The following is a 19,941-nucleotide window of genomic DNA, read 5'->3' as shown; positions in this document are numbered from 1 at the left end:
CTTTTTAAGAAACTTTTAACACGTAGTAGCCCATTGGGGTCACATTTCCAGAGGTTTTAGGTGATTCACCTCAGCAGTGGTAAGACATCTAAGCAGTTTGCAGCTCTCAGCCTTTCTGCTGCAGCTAATTTTGGAAGCAGACGTAGGTGGTGTTTCCTGCACCCGCTGCAGCAGGCGGATTGTGGTGCTGGGATTCCCCCTCTTTTCCAGCACCGGGCTGCTAGCCCACTGGCAAGGGGATTTTAGGCTGGTTTTGGCAGCACCCACCCACCTGCCCTCATGGCACCTTTTGTTCCAGCTCAAATACTTTGCAACTCTTGCCAGGGGAGGCTGGAGGTTTGTAGCACAGCCCTGTGTCTGTTCACCTCTTGTTGATTGCCTGGCCCAGCTTCGGTTTGAACTCTGACCCCTTTGGAATTTCCAAAGGGGATTTCCACGGGAAGAGGGAACGCATCCTGGAAACACCTGCCGCTGCCTTGCCCTCCTGAAATTCAGATGGGGCACCCCCACATCCCCACTGCAACAGCTACAGCTTTTGTTCAGTTCATAGCAGTGAAGGATGTGGCTTTAACTGCTTCAGTTATTCCTCAAGTTTGTCTCCAGCATTCAGGCAGACAGAATCACTTTGCCCAAATTCTCTGCTCTACCTCATTACTTGCTGGCAGTGCATCACAATACCAGACTACTTTCAGTGACAGACTTTTTAGCCTGTTGTGTGTCCGTGTAAAAGATGGGTTGTGTAAAAGGTGACTGTGCCCTGTTTTTGTCCTACCCCCTGGATGGAAACAGAGCAGCAAATCTGCTGACGCAGGGTGATGGAGCTCTGCCAAGAGCTGGCCAGGGGAATTCTGTGCTGCTGGCACCTGGCCTAGCTCAGGCTGTTGGAGAATGCTGTGGCCCCAGGTTGCACAGGGACACCCATTCTTTTTTTCTGTCCTGCTCTTCCCAAAGGGTTCCTGATACACAACCTGCTCTAAGGAGGGTTTGCTGGTATGAGGAAGAACACCAAAGGTGGCTGTGTGCTTCCTAATTTGCATGGGAGCCAAAGGCCACTGTGGAAAGGACGGTATAAAATTGTTATCCTGAGTCACTTCTATTTCCCTTCCACTCTCATTGCCTGAGCATAACCCAGGTATATGCACTGAAGCTTCCTTCTGGCAGACATGGCTACATCTGCATTGCAAACCTGCGTTTTCCAGGTGTGGGGATGGATAAGACTCTGCCAAAACTTTTTTCTTGTTGGGAACTCACCTTGCACTCTGACCAAACCACTAACTCTGAACTGAGAGTATTGACTGTGGGAGTTTGCTCACTCGCAGGTTTTTCACCAGCAAAGAATCCCAAGTGATTCCACACTGGAAATAGAAAGGGCAACGTTCCACTTGCTACATTTCGGTTTCCCTTTGCAAAATAGGAGTTGGAAATGCTGTCAAGGCCCTGCAGAGAGGCATTCACCAGCTGTAGTCATTAGTGGTCTAAAAGTCCTTGGGTCCCTACCACTTGGGTACATGGCTGGACCAGGTAGACAAATATTTAAATAGATACCATCAGAAGGCAAATACTTTTCATTTGAAGGCCAGAGGGATGGAGGAAAATGCAGTTATCAGTAGTACCAGGCTGGCTGAGTAGTTTTGGAGGCAGTGGTACATTCTCTGCTGCCCACTGCAATATCTAGACAAAGAGTATCTAGAAAGGCACCGCTATAATCTTACAAGAATTCTGCAATGACTTAATAAATTAAGCAAATGTTTTACTGTATGAGGAAGTTTTGCAGCTAAACAAATCATTGCCGAAATACCACATGCTGGTTTTGCTGCTGTTTGCCTCCGCCCATCATGCAAAAGTAACCATGTAACATATGCGGAGGAACCATGGGTAAAGCAGGTAGGACAGAGATTAATGTGAGAACGTGTTTGTTAGCAAAATAGGTTGGGACATGTTGTGTATTTGTGCATTGCTAATGCAGGATTACTCATTGGAGAACTTTGCCTGTTCACTTGATTATATGGGAAGATTGTCCACTGTAGGGCATCCCTCTGGCACCCCCAGTTTTGAATATGTGCCCTTAAACTGCTGCATGTCCACCCTGTCTCTGCCCTTGCCACACCTATGCCTTTAGAAAGATCTTCTGAGAGTGGTTTTGGTGATGAGCTGCCCTCATGCTGTCTTCTTGGCATTCTGGCAGATGTGTGGCATAGTCCCATTTGTAGGATATAGAGTAAGAACTCCTTACTCATTTATTCTTCCAGCATCTCTTTTTCCTTATTCAGACAGCACAGCTGCTATTTGCAGAGCACACTACTTTGTTCTTGCTTCTACTGCCAGTGCCTCCCCACACTGATCCAGGGTTTAAAATTCTGTCCCAGCACCTTTTCCACATGCCCTGTGTGGCTCTGCAAGCTTCAAGAGCATCCCTGCCACTGCAGATTGAGATTCCTTGAAGTTCAGATTTAGTTTCCTAACTGGTCCTCTCTCCATTAGCCTCCTCACTTTCCTCAGCCTGTGTCCTATGCTTTTATTGCCTTTGGCACTCATATCTGCCTTTGCCTGTTCCTTTTTCCCTTCCTCCCTTCCCGCATGCCCCCCCACCTTTTCACCTGCGACACCAGCTCATTCACTCGTCATTACATTACACAGCATGAGGTTACATTTTTTATTTTCCAGCTTTTCCCTGCTGCCCATTCTTGTAAATGTCTTTGATAATCCCACAGGGATATTCCCATACTTCCTTATATTCCACACAAAGAACAAAACTTCTCATTTCCTCCCACACCCTCTTCTTCCTCCTTGCATTCCTGCTCACTGTAGGCCTTTCTCACCCAAACTACAACCAAGATGCCTCCTTCAGTACCTTTCAGTTTTCTCAGCATCATCCCTGGACTTCTCAAGAACCTTAGGGTGGTGACAGATAAAATACAGACTGCCAGGGTGGCAATGCTGGACAGCAGAGCCCAAGGCCTGATTTTCCTCCTGGTAATTTAGAGCTCTTTTCTTCCATTCCCTGCAGCTTTGAAAAGTGTAAAAAGCAAGGGCAAAAGACAACCTTGCACCTAGGGACGTGCACAGGGAGGCTTTGTGTTCCTACTGGCTCCAGCACCAGCCTGATATCTGCAGTCAGGAGCAGACCCCTTTCTCCATCCTGCCCTCCTGCTTGTTCTGCCACTCTCGGGTTATGGTGCAGGCACGCTCCTTGCACATAGCTTGGGCTGCATGAGCTGGCTGACACACACTTGTGGGTGTCTCTACTCCCCAGACAGAGAGGGGTCTAACTTAGAGGCCTTAGCCTTACTGTCTTCTCCTCCTTCAGCCTTTTGACATTAGGAAGGGGTCCCTGTTGGCTGCTTAGCATTTTACACACTGACAACTACAGATCAAAGCAGGACCAACAGTGTTTATCAACCATGTGTCCAGCATGCAGCTGGTGGACACATCTATCTGCCTTCCTGGCAAGGACTTCATGCACCAGAAGGCAGCAAGGCCACCAGGACTCTTAACCTATCCCCAAGAGTGGCAGCCTCACTGCTGCGGACCTTGCCCCACAGCTTCAGTTCAGATTTGGATAAGCAAGATGGTTGAGTGAGTAAAGGAAAGGGTGAAAGCAGAAAAAATTCCCAAGGAAAGACACTGTGATCTCCAGGGGGAGGACAAGTATCGTTTGTTATTTGTTATAATGGGAAATCTTCAATGATGGTGGACTCTGGGCCAGGCACATCTCATTTTTTTGTGGAAGCTGAGCTCTGAAAATAATTAAGCATCTGGTTGTTCCTAGAAGTAAGAATTGCAAAACAGAGCGCAGGGGTGGCAGGGAAGAATCTCTCATTGGACAAATGGCTACCCTCATTCCAGGGGGTGGAGGAAGGGCTTTTTCCAGCATTGCTGTGCTCCTAGCACCGGTGCCTGGCTGAAGAGTGAGAACTGCACAGTATCCCGAGGGATGAGGGAACAGGAAAATCCTGTCCCCTCCTGCCAGCCAGGACAGCACACGTGTCCTGGACAGCTGCTGCACAGCCTCTCCCCTTCTCCAGCAGCTGTCTGTCACAGCTCTGGCATCTCTCGCCTCCTTGTCCCTTCTCTGAAGCTTTAACAGGAACAAAAGGTTTCCTTTAAATGCCAGCACATTTATCAGGTCTTAATGCAAGAAGTTTATGTCCAGAGAGACTGAAACAGAAACTCCCCCTGATACCCTGGAGGTTTGACTGCCTTCCCATGCCATGATCCAGTGCTCAGATTTTCCCAGGACTGCCTCCTCATCCAATTTTCCAAACAGGACTTTCCAGTCCTGTCAGAAGAGAGCTGGGATTTTCCCCGCTCACTCCTTTCTGCAGTTTTACCCTGTTCCAGCGGCCATGAACCACGGCACCAGGCTCCATTGCCTCTCCAGCTGCAGGAGTGCAGCCTCCTACCTGTTCACCACCAGCCCCAGGGGCTTCCTTGCTCTGGAGGAACAAGCCTCCACCCCTTTAATTTAAATTATTTTCCCATTCACAGTTTTAGATAGTTCAGATTAATTTTCCTGTGCATCTTTCAAGGTAAGATTTTCATCTCTCCAGCTGAAAGCACAATGTGGACACATGTACGGTTCAAGAAAGAGCCTTAAAACACAAATATTTTTAACATGCATGCACGCCTTGAAGGGCACACAGCTAAAATTACAGTGCAACATTTAACTTGGTTAATTATTATTCCTGGATTTCAGTAGCTTGAAGGAGAGGGAGTTTCCCGAGGCCCTGAAAAGGACTCTGAGTGCTGCTGCTGTGCTTCAGCAAGACTTTGTTCTCCCCGGGGAGTGCGCAGGGGTCGGGTGAGAGGCAGCCCCACCGAGGAGCTCGGAGCAGTGGGAAAAGAGAACCGGGCTGTGGTGTTTGCTCCTGCAGCGTGGGAGGACCCGTGGGCTGCTCTTCCTCTCTGCATCAGAAAAGAACACACCACGTCTCAGTCAAAGCCTGGCATGCATACTCAGCTGAGGAGGATGGAAAATCAGTAAGGATGGCTGCCCAGCCTCTGAATGAAACCACCCTTTTCTTTCCATTTTTTCTAAGTGGATGGGTTTCCATTCCAGCATGCTTCAAGGCTGATGTTTCTGGATTTCTTCCAAAAACTTAGATCTGACCCCTGGCAGCACCTTCTCTGAGATGTTTTGCCCTAGCAAACAAACAAACAAGTCCTCCCCCAAGCTGCATGGAGGCTCCTTACCCCAGGCTGTGCCAAGCCTGCCTTGGGGAAAGCACTCCCAAGGTAGGGATTCAAATCCCCCTCACCCTTGAGCACACTTGATCTCTAACTCCTCTCTAACAGTTTATGAACTAGGCTACTAGAGTAAAAAAAAAATTAAAAAAATTACTAGACCATGCAACATCTTCCATCTGTCCATCTACCCCAGATCTCTTAATGCTTCTGCCTGTGCAGGAGCTTGTCCAGCTTGTCCCCTGTCAGTAGCAAGCTGAAACACCTGGAATACCCCACAGAAGCAGGGGATAGCTCTCAAAGTGCTGTATCTCCTGCCTAGATAAGCACTCCAACCTATGGAAACTGAAATAATGGGGTGGGAACAGCCCTACAGCTGTGTGGGAGGCTGGCAGGCTGCAGCTGCAGTCAGCCAGGTTCAAACTGGCAATCAAACAGAACAAGGGCTTGTTGAGCAACTGAAATGGCAAGAAGACAACAGTGCCACCAGGACAGAAAAGCTAGGTGGGACCCACCAACAGCAGCACATAAAGTCCACTGCTGAGGCAGTCTCATCCCCCTCACAGCCCAGCCCAGCTGTAGCACTTTTCATACAGAAATGCTTAAGGTTTGCCCACAGCATCCTCTCCTCTGACTCTGCCCCAGAGGAAGGGAGGTGAGCAGGTGCAGGGAAGGCCAGGACTCCAGGATGTCTGCCTTCCTGCCCTGGGTGATGACACAAAAAGCCAGTTTCTCTTCTCCACACAGCTGGACTGCCAAGGTGATCTGATCACCCACTTCCCCCCACAAGACACTCCTGTATCTGACTGACTTGTAAAGTAAGGAACTGATAATTCTGTTTCCTTTTTCAGAGAAGTCCACACAAAGCAGAAAAGGGAAACCACGCCATTTACTTGGTAGTTGGGTTCCTTCCATGAGCTATTCCAGGGACACTGTGGCATGACCAAGCAAGCCTACCTAGGCAAGGTGCCCTGGAAAACCTCTTCCTAAAAACAGCTGTACTGAGGGGAAGAAGGCTGAGGACTGAGCTGCATCCATGCACTGTACAAAATTAGAGCATCTCATTAGAGCACATGGCAGCTCCATGCCACAAGTAGGACCACAGACATTTCTTCCAAAGACATGTGTGTATGTGTAGAAGATGTGAGCACAGCTGCACTGTGAATCCTGGGAATGAGCGTCAATATCTCCAGATTTTCTGCTTCAAATTTAAGAACAAGTAGAATGATTCAAAATAGCCAGGTTTGGGGGGTTTTTTTTCTGTTTTGAAAAGGAAATCACAGAATGACAGAATATGCTGAGCTGGAAGGGACCCACAAGGATCATGAATCCCAGCTCCTGGCCCTGCACAGGAACATCCCCAAGAGTCACACTCTGTGTCTGAGGGTGTTGTTCAAACACTTCTTGAACCCTGCCAGGCTGCTGCTATGACCACTGCCCTGGGGAGCTGTTCCAGTGCCCAGCCACCCTCTGGGGAAAGAAGAAGCTTTGTCTAATATCCAACCTAACCCTCCCCTGACACAACCTCAGCCATTCCCTTGGGTCCTGTCCCTGTCACCACAGAGAAGAGATCAGGGCCTGCCCCTCTTCTTCCCCTCACAATGAAGTTGTAACTGCGATGAGATCTCCCCTCAGTGTCTGTTTCTTCAGGCTGAAGAGACCAAGTGACCTCAGCTGCTCCTTATATGGCTTCCCCTCCAGAGCTTTCACCATCCTTCTGGCCCTCCTCTGGACACTCTGTAGTAGCTTAATAGTTTTCTTAACTTGTGGCACCCAAAACTGCCACAGCACTTGAGCTGAGGCTGCCCCAGTGTAGAGCAGAGCAGGACAATCCCCTCCCTTGCCTGGCTGGCCATGCTGTGCCTGATGCACCCCAGGACAGGGTTGTTCCTCCTGGCTGCCAGGGCACTGCTGGCTCATGTTCAACTTGCCACTGACCAGGATCCCCAGGTCCCTTTCCACAGCCCTGCTCTCCAGTATCTCATCCCCAGTCTGTACATCCAGGGTTGACCCATCACAGTGCAGAATCTGAATTTTTCCCTTGTTAAACTTCATGTGGTTGGTGATTGCCCAGCCCTGTCATTTGTTGAGGTCTCTCTGCAGGGCCTCCCTGCCTTCAGGGGAGTTCAACAGCCCCTCCCAGTTTTGTATCAACTGCAGATTCGCTCTGTATCCCCTCCAGTCCTGCATCCAAGTCACTTAAGAAGACATTGAAGAGCACAGGGCTGAGGATGAAGCCCTGCAGAACCCCACTGGTGACAGGTCCCCAGTCTGATGTCACCCCATCCACTGCCACCCTTTGTGCCTGACCTGTGAGCCAGCTGCTCACCCATCCCATGATGTGTTTATCCAGCTGGGAGCTGGACATTTTGTCCTGAAGGATCCTGTGAGAGACAGTATGGAAAGCTTTACTGAAACACAAAAGGATTATATTAACTGGCTTCCCCATATCAGCTGGGTGGGTTACCTTGTCATAAAAGGAAATCAGCTGCAACAAGCAGAACTTTCATCTCACAAAGCCATGCTGGCCAATGAGTGCATTGTCTTTCAGGTGTTTTCCAACAGTGCCCAAAATAATCTTCATAACTTTGCCAGGCACTGAATTGAGACTGACAGGCCTGTTTTTCACAGGGTCCTCCATCTTGCCCTCCAAAATCAGGACAACATTCACCAAATTCTAGTCAGCTGGAACCTCTCCAGATTTCCAAGACTGCTCAAAAATCATTGAGAGAGGTTTTGTGATGACATCAGCCAGCTCTTTGAGGATTCTCAGATGAATCCCAGCAGGCCCCATAGATTTTTAGGGATCCAGCCAGAGCAGCAGATCCCACACAATTTCAGGGTTGACTGGGAGTTGATCATTCTCACAGCCCTGGTTCCTCAGCTCAGGGCACTGAGACCCCCTCAGTCATCTGTTTTGAAGACAGAGGCAAGGAAAGTGTTAAACACCTCTGCTGTGTCCATGTCCCTGTTTGTGAGGTGACCATCCTCACCCTGGAACGGGCTGATGATGATTCTGCGCTGCCTTTTGTCATTAACATATTTTAAAAAACTCTTTTTATTGTCCCCCACAGTTCTGGCTTCAACTCCAGCTGAGTTTTGTCTGAGTAAGTAAGTTTTCTCCCTATGCTGGCAAACAATATCTCTGTGTTCTTCCCAAGTCACCTGACATTCTTCCACTGGGCATACACCTTCTTTTTTGCCTTATTTTCAAGGGAAGATTCCTGTTCAGCCAAGCTGGACTTCTGCCTTAACCTCCTTAATTTCCTGCTCCTGTGCCCTTAGGAGGTGATGTTTAAAAAGTGACCAGCACTTATGGACCCCAGCACCTGCAAAAACATTTTCCCAGGGAATTTTACTTGCTAATTCCCTGAGCAGCCTGAAGTCTGCTCTGTTCATGTTGAGGTTTTGCTGGCACTTTTCCTCCTGTCAGATGTTTTGTTCTGCTTTGTTTCAGTGAGAAGCAATGAATTTAAAAAAAAATATGTAAGACTAAAACCATATTGATTCCCAAGTGAAACAGATTACTTTTTTAGACTCAGAAAACAAGAATTTATTTCTTTTTTTTTTTCTTACTCATTGGAAACTTCAGATGTTTGTTTTCTCACTCACCTGAAAAATGTTTTCTCCTAAGCTTCTGTGATTGCGACATAGTAGAATCTCCTTCCTCTCCCACTCTTTTCCTGAGTCGTGTGAACTAGGCATAGCTCCATCCTGGGGTTTCACATGCCATCTCTGAAAAGCCAGCCCTCAAATTTGCATCGAATTACCATCTATATAACAGCTGTTAAACACATGCTTTCATAGGGGCAGATCTTCATTCAGCCTTAGAGCTAGCAGCCTTCCATCAGGTCTGCTTGGCTCTGCTTTCTCTCACCCTCACAGCCCCCCTCACCCAGGTACATCCTATTCCCTCTAACCATTGACTCCGTCTCTTGCCTGCTTTAAATATACAAGGAAGAAAACTCACTTATTGGAGGTGGTATTTTCAAAATTGATCCCGAGGGCACTTTTATGCTGAAAGTTTTGGGGCTGCTAAACAATCTGTGTCAAGTGTACAGCTTTTGGATGGTAAACTGATGCTGATTCTGACACCAACCACTGTCCTTCCGCTGGATATTTTGCCCATGACTTAGACCATATCTGGAGACTGATTCAACCCATGGTGTAATGCCAGTGCACATCACCCAGGGAGTGTTAGGTATTTCCCATGCAGAGGCTTTCATTCAGCAACAAAGCAAACACAGCTCAGTGTGTCCTCTTCCTGAAGGCAAGTCCCTGGTGTTGTAAGCACATTCATCATGAAACACCACCACGGATGGCTTCTCAATATCCCCATAAGAAAAATGTTATCTCTGCAGCTACTCTGTTTCACTGAATTTACAACTGTCAATAGAAACTGCATGTTCCTTGTAAGCACAGGATGAAGGCAGATTTGTGTAGACTTATTAATAATTTTGCTAAATGGCACATGAAATATCATCTACATCTCCAGTCCCAGAGGTTCTGAGTCCTGTCTCTGAGAACACCAAGAAAACAACTTGGGAGCAGTCTCCCTTTAGGCCGTGGCCAGCCTTCCACCCGAGCTGAGGTGTGCAGGAGAACCAGTGAGGATGCTGCTGCTGGGCAGGGTGCTGGCCGTGCCACAAATGGTCCTGCCTCTCAGTGACCCATCCTTCCCACATGCCTCCCACATGGTGCTGCAGGGAGAGCTTTTAAGCCAGGCTGGGTCTGTCCATGTCCCAGACAGAGGTGAAGATTGGTGCATGCTGCTGTGTGCCACCACAAAGGGGTCTTTTCAGACTGAACTGAAAAGCAAGTATGCCCTAGTGACAGGACAGACTTTTTTATCACATTTCAATCACTGCTTAGCCCAAAGAGCAGTGCTGTGACACATGCTTCACTGAATTTACAGCTGGGCCCAGCTGCTGTTTGCTCCTGGTGGCAGATGAGTCTTCATACAGGACCAGCCATTGGATACTAGTGCTCCTGATATCAAAGCCTGTGGTCAGGGCAGGATATGTCCCCTCAACTGCCTGGCATTCCAGGCCCTATTCCATCAGCTGTAGAGGAGTGACCTCTGTAAATCACAGTAGGAAGTCAAAGACAAGATGTGTGAGACCAGTGAAATGTGCAGAGTATGGTCCCACTTCACTTTATAAGTCTGTCACCAGAATGTGAAAATCCTGAGTTCAGGGCATGCTGCACCTACAGTGGATGTAAACAGTCATGACATTCAGAAGCAAGTAAACTACAAAATGAGAGCAAGCCCTGCAAAATGTCCCTCTTTGAAGGGTTAAAGCTTTCCTTATGCTTTTAACCTCCAGTGAGTGGAGTAGTTCATCTCCCCCGAACTGAGCCTCCAAGAGCACTTCAGACAGGAAAGTGCAAGCCGGTGCAGTGATGGAGCTGCTTTGCATGGAATTTCATTTTAACTCTTTTTTTTTTTTTTTTTTTTAAGAAGTAGAGGTTAGAAAAAGAAGCAGTGGTGATACATGCAAATATCTGCAAGGCATCAAAGCTTCAGTGGGGAACCTGCTTAGCCCTGTGGTCCCTGAAATGTATGGTTGTGACATATGATTGACAGAAATTTTGCTGTAATGACTGACTGCTCCCCTGGATGCAAAGTTAAGTGTCTTTATCCCATCAACACCAGTTGGCATTTTTTTGACTCCTGCTCAGGCAGGATCGAAGTATGTCCATGAAAGAGAGAGCTTGATGTGCCTGGCTGCTTTGAAAGTGTAGAAGGAAGAGGAAATTGTTTGAACTGTGTGTGTGTGGCACGAGCTGCATCAAGCTGCAGATAGGATGATTCTTCTCATATGTGGTGCAGCAGCTACATCAGTGTCTCTCTCCATCTTACAGCTGATAGCTAAATCATTTCTTTCAGAGCTGTAATCACATACCCAATGAGCTGGCACCTGCATAAACCCAGAGCATCTCTCTTTTGCTAACTAGCAACCTGCTGTGCCTTCTGTCCGTATGCAGCACCTCACAGAACTCGTCTACAGTTCCAGACACGCTGCTGGCACAGTTTTGAGAGTCCCCAGAAAGGGCCTCTGCGAGAGCTGTGTGCTTCCAGTGCCTGCCAACCAGGGTTGCAGATGTCTCCAGAGAAAACCTCCCTTTGAGAAGCCAGGACAGAACAGGCTGATCAATACCAAAGGAATGAGGGAGAGGGAAAGAAATGTTTTTGCTAGCAAACAGCCAGTAATTTAAATTAGGAATTGCAATAACAGCAGTGAGTCTGACTGAATGTGGTATTAGCCACTTAAAATACTCACAGTACAAATGTTCTAAACCCCCAATGGGAAAAACGAGGTACAGCTAGTCAGTGATTTATGTGCCAGCACAGGAGGATTCAGGCTGCTCCTTAACACCGCTGAGGACAATGAGAAAGTAAAACATAACCTGTCCTCTCAAGCACCTTGTAGTAACAAGTGGCACAGACAGGCAAAGGCCAGCTCTCCCATTCATCATATGTGTGATGGGGCAAAGCCACTGCCATCCCATCCAGCTCTGCTGCTCCTCATCCAGGCAGGCTGCATGTGCATCTTAGGGCACCACAAACCAGCAGACACAAAATGTTGCTGTAGGACATGGAGTCACAGCCCACACAAGCTTCTGGCCTGCAGCTTCTCTGCCCCAGCTTGGGCTGCAAATTCCCCAGGGCAGGGACTGCCTTTAAATAGGTGTTGCAGGAGGTATTTCCCAGGGCAGGTGCTGCCTGGGGCATTTGTGCTACCTGTCCTCATTTCTGCAGAGCCATGAGGAACATGACCTGGTAAAACCATCAGCTGCAGTGTTAAAGCAGCTGCAAGCATACCAGCTTTGATTTCTGCTGGGACTGGCGAGATTTGGGCTGTTGTCTGTGCTCTGGGCCTCCCTCGCGTGCTTTAGGCTCTACTAAATTACCAGACTTCCTCCAGTGGTGTGCAATGAGCCAAGGTGAAAGGCCCTGAACACCAGTAACCAGAGCTATGTGGAAATTCAGGAGGATTTCTTGCTGGCAGGGGCCCTGTTGTATGACAGGTTTCACCTTTGCTCAGCTTTGCTGGCAGAGGCACCCCATGCAAATGCTGTTCTCTAAGCTTTCACACAAGGGACTTTCAAAAGGTTCATGCTCTTCAGAAAGAGATGTATAGGATCAGATTTTCCTATGGCCCCCCAAGTAATTTTATTAATCACCGGGACAAATCTCAAATGTCTTTCAACATTGAGAAATTCCACTTAATCACAATCTGCCCTGCTACGACTTTCTCGGCATCAGATGGAGAAAGAAATGATGCAGCAAGGACCTTAGTCACACTAATGCTGCTTCAAGGCTGAGCTGGGGAATGGGATGTGAATCATCTTTGCCTTTTCTTTCTTTTAAGGGAAGTACAGGAGACGGCTGCCACTCTGAGAATAAAACACATAAAGCAGTGATAGGTCTTCCTGTTTCCTTTCCAGCTCCTGCTGTGCTCTCCTTCCCTGCACTTAGCCATATCTACCAAAGAAGCCCATCTCTCTTTCAAGCTACTCCTTGGAGATTTGTTTACCACATCTTAGCAAGTGCAGAGCCACTTGAGCAGTTGTCCAGAACCAGCTGGCAGAGGGCATCGCAGGATATTTTCCAGACAATCCAGTTCCTCCTTACAGAGAACTTTTCTGTGTGTACAGAGGCAAAAGGGCAGTGGGATGTGGAGCTGGGAGATAAAGATTTTACTCCTTGGAAAGGTGTAAGCATGACAATGATAAGAATTGCATGCCCTCACTTTTCTGTGCCTGCCAGCTTGCAGGAGTTCGCTGGGCGCATCTGCTGCCCAGAGCATGGAGCAAGAGGCTGCCTACACAAGCAGAGGGGAATGTCAAGGCCAGAAGTGCACACTCAGCTTCGGGCTGGCCAGCACAGCAGGGAGAAAGAGGTGACTCAGGATCAGAGGTCATGACAGATCTGTTCTGTGAAAAATGTTTTCTGTGGCCTCTACTTTTGTGTCCCTGATATGAGGCACGCAGAAAGAAGCACACCCTAGGATAGCAGACTGTCCCTTTCCCATAACAGAACAACTGAGCAAGGCTTGCTCCAAGGTACTGTAATACAGGGAGCAGAAACCCATACTGCATAGAAGGAGAGAGAGCAGGGGGAAACAAGTGGAATTTTTTCCCCCTCTCTCATTTACTGGAAAATGCATAACCACAATTCCCCATGGGTGCAGTCCCTTAGGAGAGGAAACATATCTTGCTAGAAAAATCCAGAAATCTAGATATGCTTTGAGCAAGACTTAAAGGTGACACTCAGATGAAGACCTGGAGCTGAACTCTACACTAACATTTCCCCCACCACTTCAGCCTGCTCCTGCCCAATGAAACATGAAGATCTTCTAGGGCAGGCTGCCCAGCACGTCAGCCATGGCTCCCTGCCCAAGCACCCGGGAGCTGCAGCCCTTGCTGCTGCAGCTGGCAGCCAGACGCTGCTGGGCCTGCCTCTGCAAGCTGCTGAAAAGCTGGATCCCACACAGGGCTTGGGCTCTGTGGCCAAGCAAAGCATGTGCCTTGCTGCAAGCAAGCTGGGTCATGGTTTGCTGCAAAAAGCCCACAGTGCATTGCTATGGAGAAATCCCAGCAAGGTGCTTGGGCTGGCAGGGGTTGCCCTATTTCTGTTTGGGGTTTCCTGGCCTGACATAAAGGTTCCTGTGCTGAGAGAAGCTGCACGCATGCGGTACATTTGGCAGGTTGTACTCTCGGGCTCTTGGCACATGAGGGGAGAGTCTGCCCAGTACAGCCAGGGCACAGCAGCTGCACTTCATGCAATCCAGAGTCCAGGATTTCCAAACACTCAGGTGACTGGACACAGCTGCTGTTTTGCTGGAGTTGCTCAATGTCAGCTCAGGGTTACTGGACTGTGCTCAGTGGATCTCATCCAGGGAAAAGGTCAGAGGAATCCTTCCCTGCAGGTTGCCTGCCAAGGATGGACTGAGCCCTGGTTTGGATAGAAAAGTGCAACTAACTCAGCAGCATAGTCTACACATTGAATAGCTTGTCATTAATTTGGGCACAGCTTTCAAACCCTTCTATACCAGAATAAAGCCACCTCCCTACACCACGGACCATCAGGCTACTGACTGCTCTTGGAAAGACACCTGTAGGGACACAGAGTAATGCCAGTTCATGGAGACAGGCATCCATCCAGCCTGCAGAGTTACCTACAAGGACACACAGCTTCCAGGGTATGCTTTTGCTGTTTCAATCCCAATGGTCTCCCTCTTTCTCTCAGCTCACTACCACCTTGGAACAGCCAGCCAGCCAGCCATGTCCACTCCTGGCTTCTGACAGCTGCCACAAGTTCCTGTGCAAAGCAGGTTTCTCAGCTCACTGAACCCTTGTGTGTTGTTTGATTAGATTTAACAACTTGGAGGTGATAAACCGGTCTGTTCCTTGAAGCCTTGCCACAGGAGCTGGCAGCCTCTACTGGCCACCAGAGACTGCTCTGCAGGAAGGGACTGCCAGAAGTTACAGGAGCAGGGAAGCCCCTGGCAGGAGATACTGCAACAACATCCTCAGCATCCAGGATGTGGTGACAGGTTCCAAGGTCGCTCACCTCCGTCAGCTCCAGCACGTTTACCTGTCAGGCACTGCAGCAGCCACAGGTGTTCTCTGGGTGCCTGCTCAATGCAAGAATCAAAGCTGTGCTTGGGGCCATCTGAGCTCATGTGATTGTACTGAAAAACAGAGGCCTCATCCTCGCAGCTAAGCAAACCCACAATTAACATCAGGGATGATCAAGCTTGGGCACACATGGAGCCACTGAAGGTGCTGCTCACACTGCTCTCCATGCTGCAACTGATTTTTCAGCCAGGCTATTGCAAGCTGTGTCAGGGTTACATGATGAAAACACTGGGTTACATAAAGAAAACAGCTTGTTGAGCAACAGGCTGAGTTTGACACCTAATAAGGCCACCCCAGTCACCAGCCCAGAGGTCTTTCCAGTCTGGTGTGTTGTCTTCAGCCATGACCAGTGCTGGAAAGGCTGGCATATAAATAACCTCACCATCACTTGGGCTCTTGGGCAATTAAATAGTTCAGGCCTGTGCAGGGTGATGCTTCTGACCATGTTGGTGTCTATCTTAACTACCCAACAGCAGGAGAACTAAGGGCAGTATAATCCAGTCCCAGCTGGGGCTCATGCTGCAGGGCCTACAGAAGGACATTCTAAAGTACCACAGGAATACAGCAACTATTTCATCCCAGAGTCAGGAAAAAATACTTTCTGTCCAGGAGTGGAAATGGGCACTTGGGTATGGATACCAAAAGAGATTTCAAACCCTAAATCAGGATGCTGGTAGGCAGTGAAAGCCTGTATCCAAGGCCAACACCTGGAAAGCTGGTGCTCAGCAGCTCCACACCTCCTGCAGTATGGACAGCTCAATAGTGGCTTCTCTCTGGAAGTGCCTGAAGAGTCAGGGGTCTGCATGGGTGCTTGCCTCTCCCAAGGACAGGACTTCTCAATGGGCTCACCCAAGGGCTACTAGATCTTTACTCCCTCCTGGCCAAGCAACCTAAGCCCATGCTCTCGCACTCTGTTCCTGTCCCTATGACACTGTCCTGAATCTCTGGCATTAGGGAAGAAAAGGAGACAGCATGGCCCCTCTTCTCACTCTCTCCCCTGCAGGGAGGTCAGGCCTCATTTCCACAGAAATGTGCCTGTCAGCCTTTGCACTGCAGTACAGGACACCCCTTTCTCATGTGGATTCTCTAGCTGAAAGTTTGTTATGTTCATCTGGAAGAGTGTTACCTTTGGCATATTTCAGGAGGAAAAGAGGAAGGCTTTGAGAGCCAGTGCTGTTCACACCAGACCTGAGGAAGCAGCCAGCTCCAGCCAGCTCAGGAGTCTGGATGTTAGCATAGGCAGGTGTCCCAGCAGAACCTGTGATTAGAGCTTCCAGCTAACCTCCTTGGCTAAGCAGCTAAGCACCTCTGCTTGGCACAGAGCTGCTTCGCCTCTTGTGCAACACAGGACATGGCCTGTTGAGGCCCACTTTGCAGGTGGAAGAGCTGATGGCCCTGGTCTGCCTGGCTGCCACAACACTCATATCACACCTGGCAGAGAGGATTGCATGAGTTTTCCCTTAGTTCGGTTCAGGCAGAACCAGCCAGAGTGCCTTAATTTAAATTAACCTGTGTAATTTTGCCCAAAGCAAGCAGAGGGAACTGCACTCTAGTTACTCCACCTGCCATCTGAGGGGAATCAACCTCCAGTGGGAGGGGTGAGAGCAGGAAGACTGAAAACCTCTTCCACAGCTGGGTCTAGAAGCATAGAAGTCCTTGTGGCCCAAACCATGCAGGAAAACACTCCTAGAAATCCGCCAAATTGCTAGGACACAAAGGAGCAGCAAGTCTTCCTAGCAGCAGGCAGAGGCTTTTGCTGAGCCTAGAAGAAAGGAGAGGTGGAGTTTGTGCACTTTCCATATAAAAAGACATAGAGGGGCTTGAAGGCTTATCATGGGAATGAACAAGAGAAGCCAGTAGGAGAACTTGGGAACACAGAGCAGGTTGGAGGTAGGAGAGGGGCCTCCTCAGATGAGCAATCAAGGTCAGGAGGACAGCAGGGAAACAGATGTGGCCATGCTGGGAGATGGGGCTGCCATGAGAAACTGTCAGGGAAAACAGCAACTTGCACAACCCAGTGTATGCTCTACTGAAATAGAGAAAATCGAGAAAGTAAGAAGAGTCTGCTGGCTCTCAGCGCTTTACCATGGTAAACAGAAGCATCAATTTTCAGTCCCCTGCAGGCCCTGGGGTCACCCAGCTTTAGGGAGGAGAGGAGCAGCAAAGCTGTCCCAGTGCAGGGGTGGTGCTCCTGGTCACGTACAAAGGCTCACCGTGCAAACAGGCATGGCTCCAGGTAGGCAGGCACTGAGCTCCAGGACTGGCCCTGAGCCAGAGGAGCCACAGCTGCCCTCAGCCTGCAAAGAAGCAAGGCTGGAGAGGAGGAGGTGGGGCACTGGAAAGAATGCCAGCTGCTTGATGGCAGTGCAATCACTTAAACCTGCTGTTCTCACCTTGGGAAATTCCATGTTCCTTCCACAAATGAAACGTTCCTTTTGCAAGCTTGTTTTGGTGGGGCTCCTGCCTCCACCCAGGCTGTATAAACAAAACCAGCACTGAAAGTAAAAGTACCTGTCCTACACTATCTACAGGGCTCCCTTCACTTCTTATGTTAACTGTGGTGTGACAGCCACCCTCCATTTCCTCAGTAACGTGCACAGCTAAACCTTTGCGATGTGAGCAGCACGTGCCATCTCACGTGGCTCCTCTGAGTGACGGCTGACATGTCCCACATCACCTGCTGACAGGTAGGTGTCCTGGTGACTCAGCTCCCATGACCTGTTGTTGCTCATCCAAGAGAGCTTCACCACTTCCACTCTATCTAAGCCAGCAAGGCAAGTGTTTGAGCTGATCATTCTTCTCTGCTTCATGGATGCTTTGTGTCATAGCAGAGCTGCCAGTGCCCTTCCTTATTCCATTTCCTTAGAATGCAGAGAGCTACAGGATTTGCCATGAAGTCACTGTAAACATTAACATGCTGAACTGAACACAGGCATGGCAGATGAGCTGTGAGGATGAAGATCCAAACACTGAAATGGCAAAGGATCCTGCTTTGAAGGACCAAAATCAGATGCCAGTCTGGAATTGCTATGAAGCAGCCAGACAAAACTTGGTTTTGAATGTTGCTACATTGACATTGCCCACAGCAGCTATGAGAACCCAGGAAAACTTCCCAGTGAGGGTTGGGGTTGGGAGCAGAAACACAGAAACTGAGCATGGGGAAAGGCAATTGTCAGGCTGCCAGAGCAGATCAGGGCAAAGATGAACAGCTGAAGACTTTGCCTGAAATGGCTATCATCACAGCAAAATTACACCTGGATCAGCTGATGCAATTTCTAGCTGGATGTTCTGGATTTCAGTGTAAATGAGTGTGCCACGCAGATAATTTTTTGTTTGTTTGGGGTCTTTTTATTTGTTTTTAGGGGGGGTTGTGGGTATTTTTCTTGGTTTGGTTTGGGTTTGGTTTTTGGGGGCTTTTTAGTTTTTTGTTTGCTCGTTTATGGTTTTGGTTTATGTCTCAGAAAGGGGTGTGTTTCCTATGGTCACTTGCAACAAACATCTCCTGTTCTTGGGTTTGGAAGGAAGAGACTAGGGAGAAGGCAGGACTTTCTCTTGGGCTTGGGAACAGCCAGAAGGATCATCTTTCTGTCCTCACTCTCTTTTTCTTTCTTCTGCTTTGTGTTTGGCTGGCTGCTGCAGGAGCTGCTGTTGCAGCTCCTATGGAAGACTACAGCAGTGGAGCTGTGCCAGAGCAAAGCCACTCATTTGGCCAGGACTGTGGTTTTCTGGGGAATCACCCAGACCAAAGGAAACACAGTGCACCTGATGGCTCTTACTAAAGAGTTTCTCACTTCCCTAAGGCAGGCAGACACTGTCCTCTGCCACTCAGTCCAAGCCAGGGCCAAACTGCCTGGCCAGGAGCAGGATGCTCCCATGCCCACCATACTGAGGTGTCTCCAGGCAGGTGAGAGGAAAATCACTCACTGCTTAATAAGACACATAAGGTGCCTTATGCCATTTTCTGCTTCATATGAACTTTCCGAAGGCTACTCTCATCCACTTTAATAATGAATCAAGTGGAAAGGACTGTTGGGACCTGAGTTCCACTGAGGGTGCAGCCTCAGAGGGCCACATGCTGATTGGAAGGTCAGTGACAATCAGCTGTGCTCCTAGTCCCATTTAACCCCTCTGTAGCACCCTGCTGCTCTGAAGCACGACAGAAACAGAAGGTTTGGTCCATAAGCTGAGCCATCCTTCCCCTGCTCCAAGTATCAGTTGGGATCTCTCCCACTCATTTGCCTGGAGGAGGAAACACTTGAGGATGTTTCTAACAAGCCTGCAGGACCTGGAAAACACACACATCTGTAAGTCAGATTGGTTATTTAGGAAAAAAAGGATTAAAACCAATCCCAAGGGAACTGCAGGACAGATGCTCTGCAGTCCTTACATGAAAACAAGGCACATTCCTCCCATTTTTTCAGCCAGCTTTGCCTTGCAGCTGAACACAGCAAGAGACCTTAGTAACATAACATTTCCCTGGGCACATTTCCCCTCCCTTCTTTTTTTTTTTTAATTTTTTTTTTTTTCTTTTGGTTGGTTGTTTGCCTTTTTTGTCCTTTTTTCCCTCTGTTTGGTTTTATGTGGCAACAGCTGCTTTAGGAGGAAAGTATTGCCATGGCCTCAGCATCCACTGGTTCAGCTTACTCAGCTTCTCCTCAGGGGGATTTCTAGAGGAAGGCAATCGGCACTGCGGCTAAAGCAGCTTCCCTTCAGCAGTGAACAAATAGTCCCTGACCTCCAGAAGAGGGGCAAACGCACTTTGCTAGAATGAGCTATTTCACACAGTCTGTGGTAAGGCCTGGTCCCTGTCCTGCTGAAAGCGGGGGGAGGAGAATCAAGGCTTCCAGTCCGATGTGTTCATAGCCCCTAATTCTCCAGATCCCGTAGCTGACTTTTCAGGCTTGAGGGGTTTTGTGGGATTTAAAGGGGTTTTCCTCTTCGTGAAAATTATATTTCTAATAAAGTTAAAAACGCGGCTCAGTGCTGGTTGTACAGCACTTCTTCTCAATTTATTTGCCGAGTTTGTTTTCCCTTGCTCCTTATCTGCTTAAAATCAAGAACACCTTGGCCAAAAAATTTGCAGTTTTGTGGGTTTTACAAGCCGAGAGT

At 48.6% G+C, this 19,941-nt stretch overlaps 2 long non-coding RNA genes across 2 annotated transcripts; both read right to left on the bottom strand.

Moving 5' to 3' along the window:
* Window positions 1-1,576: 1,576 nt before the first annotated feature.
* LOC147652631 (uncharacterized) lies at window positions 1,577-5,524 on the bottom strand. The gene is made up of 2 exons (XR_015287866.1): window positions 5,347-5,524; window positions 1,577-4,905 (listed from the first exon to the last, which is right to left on the bottom strand). It is a non-coding gene; the product is annotated as an uncharacterized LOC147652631 (long non-coding RNA).
* Window positions 5,525-13,285: 7,761 nt separating this feature from the next.
* On the bottom strand, window positions 13,286-17,880 carry LOC147652630 (uncharacterized). The gene is made up of 2 exons (XR_015288060.1): window positions 17,226-17,880; window positions 13,286-16,594 (listed from the first exon to the last, which is right to left on the bottom strand). It is a non-coding gene; the product is annotated as an uncharacterized LOC147652630 (long non-coding RNA).
* Between the last annotated feature and the right edge of the window lie 2,061 nt (window positions 17,881-19,941).

Source organism: Cyanistes caeruleus, chromosome 6 (assembly GCF_971803275.1).
Source record: "Cyanistes caeruleus chromosome 6, bCyaCae1.hap1.1, whole genome shotgun sequence".
Lineage (NCBI taxonomy): Eukaryota > Metazoa > Chordata > Aves > Passeriformes > Paridae > Cyanistes > Cyanistes caeruleus.
The sequence above is the reverse complement of the archived record's forward strand: the minus strand, read 5'-3'. Positions and strand labels throughout refer to the sequence as shown.